The sequence below is a fragment of the Palaemon carinicauda genome, chromosome 25 (genome assembly GCF_036898095.1).
Source record: "Palaemon carinicauda isolate YSFRI2023 chromosome 25, ASM3689809v2, whole genome shotgun sequence".
Lineage (NCBI taxonomy): Eukaryota > Metazoa > Arthropoda > Malacostraca > Decapoda > Palaemonidae > Palaemon > Palaemon carinicauda.
The window spans coordinates 92,991,953-93,005,997 of NC_090749.1; the positions used below are offsets into that span (position 1 = coordinate 92,991,953).

Here is a 14,045-nt window from a genome sequence, read left to right on the forward strand (position 1 = left end):
CATACAGTGTTCACTCGAGACTGCTTTGACTGTCTATACTGAGCAGTCAAAACAACTCTAGAATGCGGAGGTTGACGCACCGCGTCAAAACAAAACAACTTAGACTGTTGTTGTACCTCGCGAACGTCAACGGAAGGTTCCGTGCGTTACTGAACGTCAACATGCGGCTGGCAGGGTACACTGGAACGCATGGGTGGCGGGACTCTCTCAGCTGGAGTGCGGCAGAAGGTCGCCTCAGCGTCCACAGGACGCACAACCGTGTTGGTTGTAGGCTAGAGGTTGGTGCAGTGTCAACCTTCTCCGCACGAAAGTCCCGCATCAATGACGTTAACTGAGACTGCATGGTCTGCAGCAAAGACCACTTAGGGTCTACAGGAGCAGGTGCGGAAACAGACGGTGTGACTGCCTGATGCGGTACCGCTTTGCCTCTCTTAGGAGGTGAGCAGTCGTCGGAAGACTGCAGCGAGTCCGAACTGACCCAGTGGCTACAACTGGGCCGTTGGACTTGCGCGGAAGGGACCGACTTGCGCTTAATAAGCTGCGAAACCTTGGTCTATGGTTTCTTACGAGAAACCTCTTCCGCAGACGAGAAATAAATGGGCTCTCTCGTCTTTGTGTGGGTGGGGCGATCTTGGGTAGATACGCCCGAAACCACGGAGGGAAACGTCTGTTCGTTGATCAAGGCCTGCAAACCCATAAGTCGTTCGATATTACTTCTCCCCTGGGCTTGGGAGCTTGCAAGAGGTCCCGGACTAGGTGAACGACAGGCACGAACAGACGAACCCTCGGACGCAACACTGTAACACTTTGCGCATATCACTTTATCACTTCGATTTTCTGTTTTGCACTTATTTCACTGAAATCGAAACTTTTACTGATTTCTACCTGAAACACGCAATTCTACCCTCATTAAAAGGTAGTAATTGCGAAATCAGTCGTATAATGCAGCTCATTAATACTAGCAAAAAACAGAAAACATATATAAAGATAAAAAATTCAGTGGCTGGGAAAGAGACTAAACACTAGTTCAAATAAACTACGTTTACAATCTCTCACCGCACATAGCCTGGGGACAAGAATAAAACCCTAGAAACGTTTTACCTTCTTCCCCGTACAGCGACTAGGGACGAGAGTAACACGAGAAAAACGTTACCCGCTTGAACGGAACGTTTTCTCTCCTCTCTCTCCCTCCGTCTCTATCTCTCTCTCTCTTTCTCTATTGATTTCGCACCTAAGAGAAGAGCCCAATTATATGTCGTCAAAAAAACATGTTATTTGACTAAAGGAAAAAACTGAAAGGTTTTCCAAATAAAAAGTTCCTTTAAATTAGAATTTAAAACATTTAAGCTAAGAAAGAATGAACAAAACGTCAGAATCGATTTACTCTTACTGCAAAGTGAAACCGTGATACACTCTCTCTCTATCGTAACGATAGAGCGCATGTTGAACGTCCTGAACGTCAACAACTGCGTAGCATAAAAAACTAAACGTTAGTTCATCTTTGAAAACAGTACGAAGACTATCAAAGAAATTCTTTCATAAAACATTAAATTTAAAAAGTTTTAAATTCTTTAAAGGCTAAATACGATATAACGGGCTCAACGTTGATTAACTTTGGTTCCAAGTTAGGACCGCCTACTATCAGGAAAGGTCGCATATAAACAAAACATAAAAATTATCTTTATATGTTTATAATAAATGGAAAGTTAATCGAAGAGGCCTAATAAAGGCGGAGAGATATAAAATATATAGATCTATAACGTGTTAAGCAAAATTACTAAAAACCTAAACACACTTCCGTCTAAGGGAAGGGTCGGCCATTTAAAAGTGAAAGAGAGTCCATACTCTCTTTGTCACCCTAATTAAATCTATCCAAAACGAGTTCAAGTTTTGAGATGAAGATAAAACACCTGCATAGCGAAAGCTCAAAACTAGAATAGTGTACTTCACCAAATAGTTGTGAAAACAAATCCAGTTAGTAACAGCGTATTAGTAGGTCTTGCCGGTAGCCCGACAGAGAGAAAATTGGTTCTTTGTTTACTTGGAGTACTAAGTACCTGCTCGACAGATGGCGCTGTTGATGTACACCCCCACCTGCATAGCGATCGCTGGCGTATTTTGACCGTAGGTTTTTCTGTCGAGCAACATAGTTGCAGCTTATATGATCACCGGCTAAGTTTAATATTGAAAACTGTGGTTTGCCTAAACTGTACATTTAAATACAAAACAAAATAGTTTTCTGAGACCAAATGCTAAATCCCTAAACTAAACTTAACTCTAAAACACCACTGACAGAATCATATCCATTTACTCCACATTTACCCAGAGGCAATACACTGCAATGCTTCAAGTCTCGGTACTGACTAAATATCCTTACATTGTATAGACTGAGTCACATGACTGAGAGAACACAACCTATGAGAGACTGTCGAGAGAAGGTCCCTAACCAGAAGGCATTGCCTCAAGAGTAAATGTGTAACAACATACCATCATTTTACAGAAGGTCTTCACAGATGACTACCTTCACATCTTACTAATACCAACAGTGACAGACCAGTCAGGAAATAGGAGAGCTGGCTGAGAGCTTAGGAGGTTGAGTCAGTAGTCAGTTTAACTCATAAATAATTCTAATAACAAAATTTGATGCTCAAAAAGAATAAATTGTTTGACGTTTAAGTTACAGAGGCTCCTAAGTCCTCATAGGATTGGCCAGGAGAATTTGAGACTAAAAATAATCTTAATTTGAAATATAATTCTTTAGAAATCTATTGAAATAAGATGAATATTCTAGCAAAATTCTTTAAATAGACTCATCAACAAACAATCACTGAAATACATTTGATAAATTCAAAGTTCTAATGATTTCTCAAAATCAATTTCCTCAATGCTTCCCTTCCAATACCTTAGATCACATACCCCAACATTAATGATGATAATATTAAAAGATTCAACTTATTTAAATTTGCATGAGATTTTCAAAGTCAAAACTTGATGAAGGACTTCTGTGTCACTTCCAGAATCACTGAAAACATCAGATCTAAAATGTCAAAACTCTCGATTTGAAAACTGAAGTATTGTTGGAAAAGAAAGATTAACTTTTTCATTCAATGAATTCTATTAAATTCAGCTGAGAAATCCATAGAAATTGAATTGATCTATCAACCCCTCAAATTTTATGGGTCAATCTGTTCTATAGGTTCAAGGCATCAAAGCATTTACCAATGGATTTTTATAAGTTGCATAACAGCTCTCCAAACTTGGCCTAAAAACTTTATAGTATAATGAATGGATATCACAATCTCTCACATTTTAAACTGAATACTATAGATCTTTTTTAATCTGACCTCTTTTTGGGAATTTGTAAATTTTCTTTCTTACACAGAGAATTGAAGCCTTACTGGGAAAGCTGATATGAACCTGATACGGCAGCTTTAGTTACAGCCTCACTGGAGTCCAGAAGTTTTGTACCCTCTGGCAAAATTACCCACACAGACATTACTTCAAAAGTCAATATGTATGAAACTGTATTAAAATATAATTAACTTTACAATGAACCTGTAAATGGGGGCACTGAACCCTTAATTTGGAAAACATCTGTAATCCTGACTGGTCTGACACCATTGCTGTGTAAAAGTTAAGACTTTTGTAAGTATTTTAAAATGTCCAGATGTAAAATGAATCAAACTACACTAAGAACTAATTATATGTGGCTGAGATGGAGTGGTCTGGCTGGAATGTTCTGGAATCCTGGTGCCACAGACAGAGGATGTTAAGGCACCAAATTTCCATCAGTCATGGAAAAATCTGATTTAAAGATTGTTTGTGGTGACAATCCAGAAACAGGATTCACTTCCTGTAAGAGAAAATAAATACATGAATAAAACACTCTTTTGGGTTAGTTACAATAATCAATGGCAGACAGATTTTCAGAAAGCCTTAAGGATTAATTGGAAAATGGTCTAAACTATTAATAAAAAGCTTCAACATTTACTATCGTTAATGTATTTATCACTTTTTCATTATTAGTACCCTAGCTACAACCCTAATTGGAAAAGCAGGATGCTACAAGCCAAGGGCTCCAACAGGAAAGTAAACAAGTGAAGTATAGAAATAGAGAAATGTTCAATATACTATAAATGATATATAACAAGAAGCGTGATAAATTATATTAAGACCAGTAACAACATTAAAATGACAAATTCGTAGATAATTTGTATTTTTCCTAACTATAAAAACCTTAGCTATTTAATAGGGGTATTACTTTCGGCGTAGCTGAAATGACGAGCCATTAATTTTCAACGAGGGTTAACTACCCATACCGCTAGTTAGCGGGGGTAGGGGAGGGTAGCTTGCTACCGCCCCCCCCCCCCCCTTACACACCTGTGATTGAGCTCACTTTGCTTGTAGGTAGGACTTCAAGGGGGATAGGGCTGACGGGCAAGTTTGTTTAAATAGCTAAGGTTTGTATAGTTTGGAAAAATACAAATCATCTACGAATTTGTCATTTGTTCCGTAACTGGAATACAAACCTCTCTATTCAATAGGGGTGACTCACAAATTAGGTAGGGTGTACGTCCCAGCCAATCTGGCTTTTGACTTTACCTGGGGGCGCCTTATCTGAGTATGTCAGTACTAAAAAATTATGAGTCCCTGCACCTCGCCAAAACCTTGCTACGCAAGCTCCGCAGCTTACACAAGCTGTGTGTTGAGGTATATAGAAGTGTGAATGTCCAGGTAAAGTTATTCCGAGTTCTTCAGAAGGAGAAACTGTGTAACTAGGACTTTCCCGATACCACCTCGTCAGGGTAATGGGACGCAACAGTATCAGTCTTGATACTAGGTACACAAGGGAGCATGGTTTACCTGCAGTGTTTTATGGTCAGCTGCGCAGAGAACCCAGGATGCTGCTTCCCCCAAGAGAGGGATAAAGAAAAGAATAAGAGCCAGACAAACCTTTTCATTCATGCAGACTAAAACCGGGTAACAGTGCCCTCAACCTTCTGCTACTTGTCCAACAAGGAGCTTGAGGTCTTAAACCATCTGTTGTGCAACCACCACAGGACTGAAAGAGAATGTATTGAGTCTCCTGTGGGTCACGTCTTGCAGGTAGTGGGATGTGAATGTGGTCAGACGATTCCAAATCCCAGCTTCAAGAACCTGACTCACTGAGAAGTTTCTCTTGAATGCCAGAGACGTAACTATGCCCTTGACATCATGAGCTCTGGGGCGACGGGAAGGAGGAGGGTCTGGATTCAATGCAAGGTCTATGACCTTGCAAATCCATGCTGAGATGGTGTTCTTGGTGACCCTCCTCTTGGTCCTTCCTGTACTGGTGAAAAGTGCAGGCACACATGGACGGGTTGCGGCTGTTCTCTTAAGATATAGCCTCAAACTCCTCACTGGGTTTAGTAAGAGATGGTCTGGGTCATCTGTTACAGAACAGAGACTAGAAATCCGTAAGGAGTCAAATCGTGGATCCGCTATTCCCGGGTTCTGAGTCTTAGCAATAAACTTTGGAATGAAGCTGAATGTTACCTCTCCCCATTCCCTTGAATGGGCCATTTCATACGAGAGACCATGAAGTTCGCAGACTCGTTTGACCAAAGCCAAAGCTAGCATGAACACCGTCTTCCAAGTCAGGTGGCGATCGGTTGCCTGGCATAATAGTTCATAGGGAGGTCTCTTTAGAGACCTGATAACTCGAACCACGTTTCATGGGGGAGGTCTCACTTCTGACTGAGGACAGGTAAGTTCATAACAATGAGTATGAGTAAGGAAAGTTCTAGCGATGAAGGAATGTCCATTCCTTTCAGTCTAAAGGCGAGGCTTAAGGCTGAGCGATAGCCTTTTACTGCCGAGACTGACAGGCGCATTTCTTCACGCAAATACACGAGGAACGCCGCTATTGTTGGAATAGTGGCATCGAGAGGAGATACCCCTTCCACGACACCAACCACAGAAGACTTTCCACTTTGCCTGGTAGACTGCTGCTGATGACTTACGCAGGTATCCATTACACCCTAGTCACAACTTGTTGCAAAAATCTTCTCCGAGAGAGCAGATGCTGGATAGTCTCCAGGCGTGAAGTCGTAGCGAAGCTACGGCTTTGTGGAATATGTTGGCATGTGGTTGTTTGAATAGATTGTGTTGTGGAGGGAATTCTCTTGGGGGCTCCGTTAGAAGCTGCATGTCTGGAAACTGTTCTGCGTGATGCCATAGCGGAGCTATGAGGGTCATTGAAAGATTGACCAATGTTCTGGCCTTGTTGAGTACCCTCCTCATCAGACAGAACGGGGGAAAGGCGTAAACGCGATGTTGTCCCACCGTTGTTGGAATGCATCTTACCAGAGAGCCTTGGGGTCTGGGACTGGGGAACAATACAGCGGGAGCCTGAAGTTCAGGGCCGTTGCAAAGAAGTCTACAGTCAGAGAACCCCACAAAGTCAGGACTTTGTTGACTATTAGATGATCCAAAGACCACTCGGTACTCACTATCCGAGATGCTCTGCTCAGGTTGTCGGCGAGCACATTCCTTTTGCACGGAATGAAGCGTGCCGACAGTGGTATCGAGTGGATTTTGGCCCATCTCAGTATCTCTACTTTCTAGATGGGATAGATGCTGCGAAAAAGTACCTCCTTGCTTGTTGATGTAAGCTACTACTGTGGTGTTGTCGCTCATCACCACCGGTGAGTGGCCCGCCAGCAACTGTTGGAACTGTTGAAGGGCCAAAAAGACGGCCTTCATCTCTAGGAGATTTATGTGGAGCTACTCTTTTGACTCTAACCAGAGGCTTGAGGTCATGTGGTGCAGCACGTGAGTCCCCCACCCTTTTTATTGAAGCATCTGAGAACAGCATCAAATCCGGGGGGAGGATGAGAAGATCCACTCCCTTTCGTAGGTTCTCGTCTGCCACCCACCACTGAAGGTCCGTCACTTCCGCTGATCCCATGGGGATCTGGATGTCCAAGGAATCGCGAGTCTGATTCCACCGGCACTTAGAGTTGCCACTGGAGGGATCTCATCCTGAGGCGACCATTGGGAACTAGGCGGGTCAGGGTTGAAAGGTGACTGATAAGAAGTAACCATGTTTGGGCTGGAAGTTCTCGTCAGAGAAAAGGTCTTGCGACATTTCTCAGCCTTGTTATCCTGTCATCTGATGGGAAGGCTTTGTGGAGATTGGTGTCTATAATAAGGCCTAGGTATACCAGTCTCTGTGTAGGAAGCAGGGATGACTTCTCGAGATTTACCATGATCCCCAGATCTTGGCAAAGTCTCAGAAGTTTGTCTCGGTGTTGAAGAAGGGTTGACACCGAGTCTGCTAGGATTAGCCAGTCGTCCAGATAAAGGAGGAGACAGATGCCAATCCTGTGTGCCCAAGATGACACTAGGGCAAACACTCTGGTGAAAACTTGAGGTGCTGTGGAAAGACCGAAGCACAGCACCTTGAACTGGTATTTCCTGTTGTCTAGGTTGAATCTTAAGTACTTCCTAGAAGACGGATGGACTGGGATCTGGAAGTACGCGTCCTTTAGGTCCAGTGTACACATAAAGTCCTGAGGTATTACCGCTAGACTGACCGTGTCTGCCGTCTCCATGCTGAACGGAGTTTGTTCGACAAACTTGTTCAGGGCTGAGAGGTCGATGACTGGTCTCCAGCCTTCAGACGCCTTTCTTACAAGAAAGAGTTGACTGAAGAAGCCTGGGGACTCGTCGAGGACCACTTGGAGAGCACCCTTCTTCAACAGGGTCTGGACTTCTGCCCGAAGGGCCTGCCCCCTTGCCGATCCCATGGAAAGGGAGTCTATTGACACTGGATTCCTGGTCAGGGGAGGTAGAGATGCAATGAACGGGACGCAATATCCTAGACGAATCACGGAGATTGTCCAGTAATCGGCCCCGAGTTGCTTCCACCTGTCTGAGCAACTTTGTAGGCATTCTCACACTGGTGGAGACGCAGGGAGAGTGCCTATCTTAGCGTTTGCGGCCTCGGCCGCTCCCTCTAGGATTCTTTCCTCCCCTGAGGGACTTTTTGCCTTTCATGTCCTTGACAGGAAAGGGCTTATTAGACACTGTTGTCTTCACTGCTGGTTTTGTCCTCATGGTCTTGGTTGGACGGTGCTGGAGGTTTATAGGGCTTGGATGTCAAAGCCCTATGGAGGAGGGAGTCTCGATGAGACTTCCTCCACCTCTCAATAGCAAGTTCCACATCCTTAGGCTCAAACAGGTGGGGCCCCTCTAGCGGGGAATGTCTGAGCTTATTTATCTCACACTGGGGACCTATTGGTGAACCTCTCAGACACTGCATCTCGACGTTTTAAGATGGTGGTCGCCCACCAGTTTGAAACTTGGTGGGCGTAAAACTCGATCATGGGAGTGCCTGATAGGAGAAAGGTCTCCATTGCCTTCCTGGTACGTTCCTTGGAGAAATCCTCGTATCGTAACAGGATTCCCAAGCCCCCTAACCAGATGTCCAGCCACGAAGTAGCTTGCATCGCATACTTAGTGACCTTTTCCTGGTTAAGGACTTCGGCCACTGAGAACAAGACCTGCCGGCTGGAGAATCTCTCAAGAGGGACTCCCCTGGTTAGCTCTTCCAGAGAGCTGAACTGGGCTCCTTCAGGATCTCAAAGTACCTCCTCTGCTGTACACGAGGAGGTGGGAGGAGCTTGTTCGTAGAGCCGGCACGGTTGGAGGAGGCAAACTCGGAGGGCTGTTGGGCAATCTTATCCCTGGTACTCTTCAACCCCTGAGACCAGGGCAAGGCTGCACTGGTCTTTGGGGGTTTCTGAGTGCCAAAGACACGGTCTAAGACCGTGTCTTTGCCCTCTTGAGGGGGTATCTCTGGGTCGGAAAACCCATTGAGAACCCTCATTAGAAACAGAACCTGCCAGAATGCATGTTCTGACTCTTGTTGCTCTCCTCCTGATGTTGGACTCGCAACGAAGTCTCCTTCTGTCCCCAAGAGCTATTCTTCGGGTGAGTCGTGGACATTCTTCAAGTGGCTGGCTGTCTCCGTTCTTGTAATCCAGGTGGAGGACTTTGGCAGAGTCTTGGAGTCTTTGGACTCCTTCTGAGGAAGGAGGTAAGACTCCAACATCGAAGGACTGAGTGTTGTGTCCCTCCTGATCTCTGACTGAGGGGAACTCTCTGCGTGAAGGGGGATTTCCTCCAACGGTGGAATGGATGAGTGCCTCTCCTCACACGATTCCCTTGGTGAAGGATGGTCTTCATCAGACAGGAGGGGAGAGTATCCCTGGGAGTCAGCTTCACCATCGGGGAAGTGACCGCGTTGGAAACTCCTCTTTTCCTCTTCAAAGGGGTAGACGAGGCCATGGTTCCGTATCATGAGTCCAGAGCTATAGGCTGCTCTAACGAGCGGCCGGACAGGACAGGCTTGAATGCCTGTGTTACAGTTATGACTAGGGCACTGAACCAAGGCTGTGGACTGACTGATCCCATGAAGGGAAAGGGATGTAAGGTTCCCTACGAGGAGTCACAGTAATAGGTGGGTCCGCCTTAGAAGGCAGTTTAGGGATCCTGAACCCCTCTGCTGGTGCCTGTTTCCCTTCTCCAGCAGGGCGGGCTGCAATGCGTTGGCGGGTAGGGGAATGAGGCAATGGTTACCTTGCCGGGTGTAGTTCCTGCGCCCGTGCCTGTTGGCGCAAGCACGTGAGAATATTGGCGCGGGCGAAAATTGGCGCGCAGGCGAGAGCTGGCGCGCAGGCGAGAGCTGGCGCGCAGGCGAGAGCTGGCGCGCTGGCGAGTGTTGGCGCGTGCGCATGTCTTGGTGCGTGCGCGCGGGAGAGACCTGGCTCGCAAGAGAGCATGGATGTTTAGGAGAGCACTGGAGCGCAGGTTAGCGCTGGATTGTGCGTGTTGGTTGCACGCACGTAGGCGTGTGATGCAGCGTGCGCGCAGGAGTGATGGGACTTCGGTGACTGCTGGCGCGCAGGAGTGATGGCACGTCAGTGACTGCTGGCGCGCAGGAGTGATGGCACGTCGGTGAGTGCTGGCGCGCAGGAGTGATGGCACGTCGGTGAGTGCTGGCGCACAGGAGTGATGGCACGTCGGTGAGTGCTGGCGCGCAGGAGTGATGGCACGTCAGTGAGTGCTGGTGCTCGGGAGAATATTGGCGCGCTGGAACTCATTGACGTGCAGGTGAGTGCTGGCGCGAGAAAGCGCACTACTGCTCAGGAGACAATTTGCGTGCAGGAGAGGGCTGGCGCACAGGAGAGAGCTGACACGTAGGTGCGTGTTGACGCGCCGGAGATCATGGGTGCATAGGAGAGCGCAAGCGCGCAGGAGGGCGCTGCTGCGTGGGTGACCCTGAGCGTGTGAGCGCAGGGTGCGCAGGCGAACGTGGGAGCATGGAGTGCAGGAGAGCGTAGGCGCATGATGTTGCTGCCGTCCATGAGGGTGAGCAGGTGAAGGGGCGTGCCGAAGCGCTGCAGAGTGCTGATGGGCAGGCTGTGCATAATGAGTTGCTGGTGAGCTCTGGTGTCCTGTGATGGCGCGCAGCTGCACACTTTGGTAGAGCCTCAAGAGGCTTTACCTGAGACAGGAATGGTGATGGAAGGTCGGCAGGTCTGAAGGGTGGATGGTCAGGTGATGGGATGTGCCCTTTGCAAAGGCGAGCATCCACCGATGGGGATCGCGAACGATCCGCAGAGAGGTCCAGGACCGAAGTCACAGGACTAGTAGCAGAGCAGTGATGATCGATGGTCGGCTGCAACGAAGCAGACGAACCAGAGAGTGGAGGGCGAGCTTTCCAACGAAGCCCCCCTCTGAGGGCCGTTGGATAGCAAGCTGACCGTGCGCCGCAGCAGTTTTCTGAAGTGAACTTCCACGAGGGGGAGAAACACTCGCAGGAGAGACAGATGTTGGACTTAGTTTCCCCTTCAAAGGATGTTCAGGAACGGGGGAAACTAAGTTGGCAGCAGCCGCTGGGAGGAGTCGGATGACATTAAGTGTGACACCTCTGACACTACAACATGGACGAGGGCCAGAGGATCTACCTCTAATGGCAATGATGAATGCTGAACAGAAGCACCCATTCAGATGAACTGCAGCAAAGCTTCCTCGGAGGGCGGACCCGTGAGCCCCAAGGAAGACCAAATCTGCAACAAAGGGGTTAGTGACAAGGCCTCACCCGGGGGGAGAGGTGGGGCTGCTTCGCTAGGGGAAGCAACACCATCTCTCGAGGACTGGGGATGGCCGACATTAACTTGGTCTACCCTACTACTCGACGGTCTCTCGTAAGAGGCTGAATGAGTAGGAGCTTCGGAGGAGGGTCAGGAGACGGAAGGAGAGGCCTTGGGTTTTCCGGACTTCTTTCACCGCCGCCCAAACCTCTCCTACTAGGAGGAAGACCACTCCCTACACTCATTACACTTATTTACACTATCACACTGTTGACTTCTGCATATAGGACAAAGGGTGTGAGGATCTGTTTCCCCTGCCAACATAAACGTTCCACAAGGGTGGCTGGAGATTCCAGGGCATGGTCACAGAAGTCAACTTCACAACACACACTAGAGAAAAGAAAAAGCAAAAAGATAGATTAATGGCTGCCAATATACGGAGAGGATGAAGAGCGGCAACGTCCGTTCACCATCCAAGCCGAAAACAAAGTGAGCTCAATCACAAGTGTGTGAGGGGGGGGGGGGGGGGGCAGTAGCAAGCTACCCTCCCCTATCCCCGCTAACTAGCGGTATGGGTAGTTAACCCTCGCTAAATTTTAATGGCTCGTCATTTCACCTTCGCCGAAAGTAATACCCCTATTAAATAGCATGGTTTGTATTCCAGTTACGGAACAAAGATCAGTTATACATAAACTATGAAACAAGACTTACTTCAACCTGTTCAACAGAACACCACTTGCAAACAAGTTTGAGTCTTTAAAATTTCTATTTCTTATATCACAAAATATCTTGGCTGAAAATCTCTTGTAGATTACCAGAGTGGATTAGAATTGGAAAACTCACCTGGTACTTGCAGGATTTGCTAAGGGTTCCTAAAGCATTTTGGCTGGCCGTCTTTCTTCATAACTAAGCAGGTGCCAAAGGATGAACTGTGCAGACGACGCATGGAGGGACTTCTTCATTTCACAAAACCTGTAAGATGAAAACCATTTAAACACATTTCACGATGCAGTTGTTTTCATTGTAAAATATAATGTGAACAAGGTTTTACTGGTTGGCCATAAGAGAACTCCTAAGTTTTTTAACTCAGTGATCTGGTTAAACTTCTTAACTAGAAGGCTTTGACAAATAAGAAAAAGTTTCTTTAGTCTGATGAAGTGTCTGAAAGTTATTTTTTGGAGCTAACATTAGAAGCTATTACTTTCATAAGAGCATTATTGTCTTGACATAGTTTAGCAAGATCATCAAATCCAACTCCAAGATTTCTAAATATCTAGACTTATAAGCTGGACCTACAGGATGGACAGACGAGACAGGAAGACAGTAAACGGACAGATAGACCAGGACGTAGAGCACAGGACTTTGAGGGAATCCCCATTCAAAGAAATGGTAGACAAGATACTCAGACATCTCAAGTCATTTCAGGAATATTATATAAGCAGTTCTAAAAGTCCACTTTCAATCCTTCTACTCAAATCTTTTACTGTTTTCTCTCCTTAACTTTTCCTCTTTCTACTTTCTCCAAGTGAACATCATTTCATTTCATGAAATAGAGTACATTCAAAGTACTGTGCTGTAGTACTGAGTACATTCCCTTCATTAAGGTTTTCCATTCAAATATCTTGTGTGTTAGTTACAGCACAACAAGAATCAACACTTGAAAAACACTATCTATAAACTTTTTTTAAGTAAGCCACACATCGTAGCTTATAAAGTGCAATAAGTTGTTCATTATTCTAACTTTTCCATTCTTTTGAATATATTTATCCATCTCAATCTACTTTTCCTACAATTTTCCAAAAAAAAAAGAGACACAAAGTGTAAACCAATTAACGCAAAGTATGACTACATGAGCAAGTTGGTTGGATTTCACAACATCAAAACTACTTGAGAAAATCTTCTCTGACAAAACTCCCCAACAAATCACTGATTAAGAGCATATACATTTCTCTGTTCTTTATCTCCATTTTCTCTTTAACCTCTCAGGGTTTACTATTCTGAACAAATTAGCTTTGCAAGCAACTAGCCTTTTAGGGTCACTCAAAGGAAAGTCTCTAGATTGTGAATAACAGCACTGATAATTTAAAAAATGTGTAGTTTGTTTTTATGCAGACACAAACCTCCGAGTCATTTATATGGGAGTCTTCCTCAGGCAGGAGGAAGCCGTTGGACTGGTCTCTACCTACTGTTGTACTACATCACTGTTAGGTAACCACAAAAATGAGAAAAAAATTACAAATATATGACAATCAGACTGACATAAGGGTTCCTTCGGTGAAGACAATATGATGACTGGAACTTTATGAAGAAGGAATTGAAGAAAGGCAACATTCCACGTTCACACGCTTCATCGCGGAGATTAACTGATGAGGTGACTAAAGGTTGAGCGTCCTGTAAGAGCTTTACCTAGATCAACTATTGTGCTGCAACAATGGGACCCATAGAAAAGGTATCCACCAATCTATGGGGGGGGGGGGGGGGACCTGGCAGAACTTCTCATGATGATGTAAAGACTTTGAGGATAAGAGATAGTGGAACCGAAAAGGGATTGTGTTCTAGGAAATCTTTTCAGTGCATCCTGTGCTCACAAACAGATTAGAGATCTTTGATCGACAAAAAGCCGACGGTAAAAGTCAAATCTGGTGTCGTTTATGGCTAGATTTTGAGTTTTAGCCACAAATTCAGGAACAAAGAAAATAGATAGATTTTTCCAACCCTTGGAATGTGATATATGGTATGATAGTACAAGACATGCAGTTTGCTCACTCTCTTAGCTGGTGGAAATTCTTCATTTAACTTAATGGTAAATCCCTTAACAATTAGTGGACTGGATAAAAGAATTGGATTTGATCCCATCAAGATGTTAACACGTTGACTGCGATGTGCTCCACATATGGTTCACAA

General features: G+C 45.6%; 1 long non-coding RNA gene across 1 annotated transcript in view; it reads right to left on the minus strand.

The window, feature by feature from the left end:
• Nucleotides 1-2,205: 2,205 nt before the first annotated feature.
• LOC137618712 (uncharacterized) overlaps nucleotides 2,206-14,045 on the minus strand; it is a 34,902-nt gene continuing 23,062 nt past the window's right edge. The window contains exons 2-3 of the long non-coding RNA XR_011039818.1: nucleotides 11,985-12,113; nucleotides 2,206-3,853 (exon numbers count right to left, since the gene is read on the minus strand). This is a non-coding gene — a long non-coding RNA (uncharacterized lncRNA). The remainder of the gene's footprint in view (nucleotides 3,854-11,984; nucleotides 12,114-14,045) is intronic.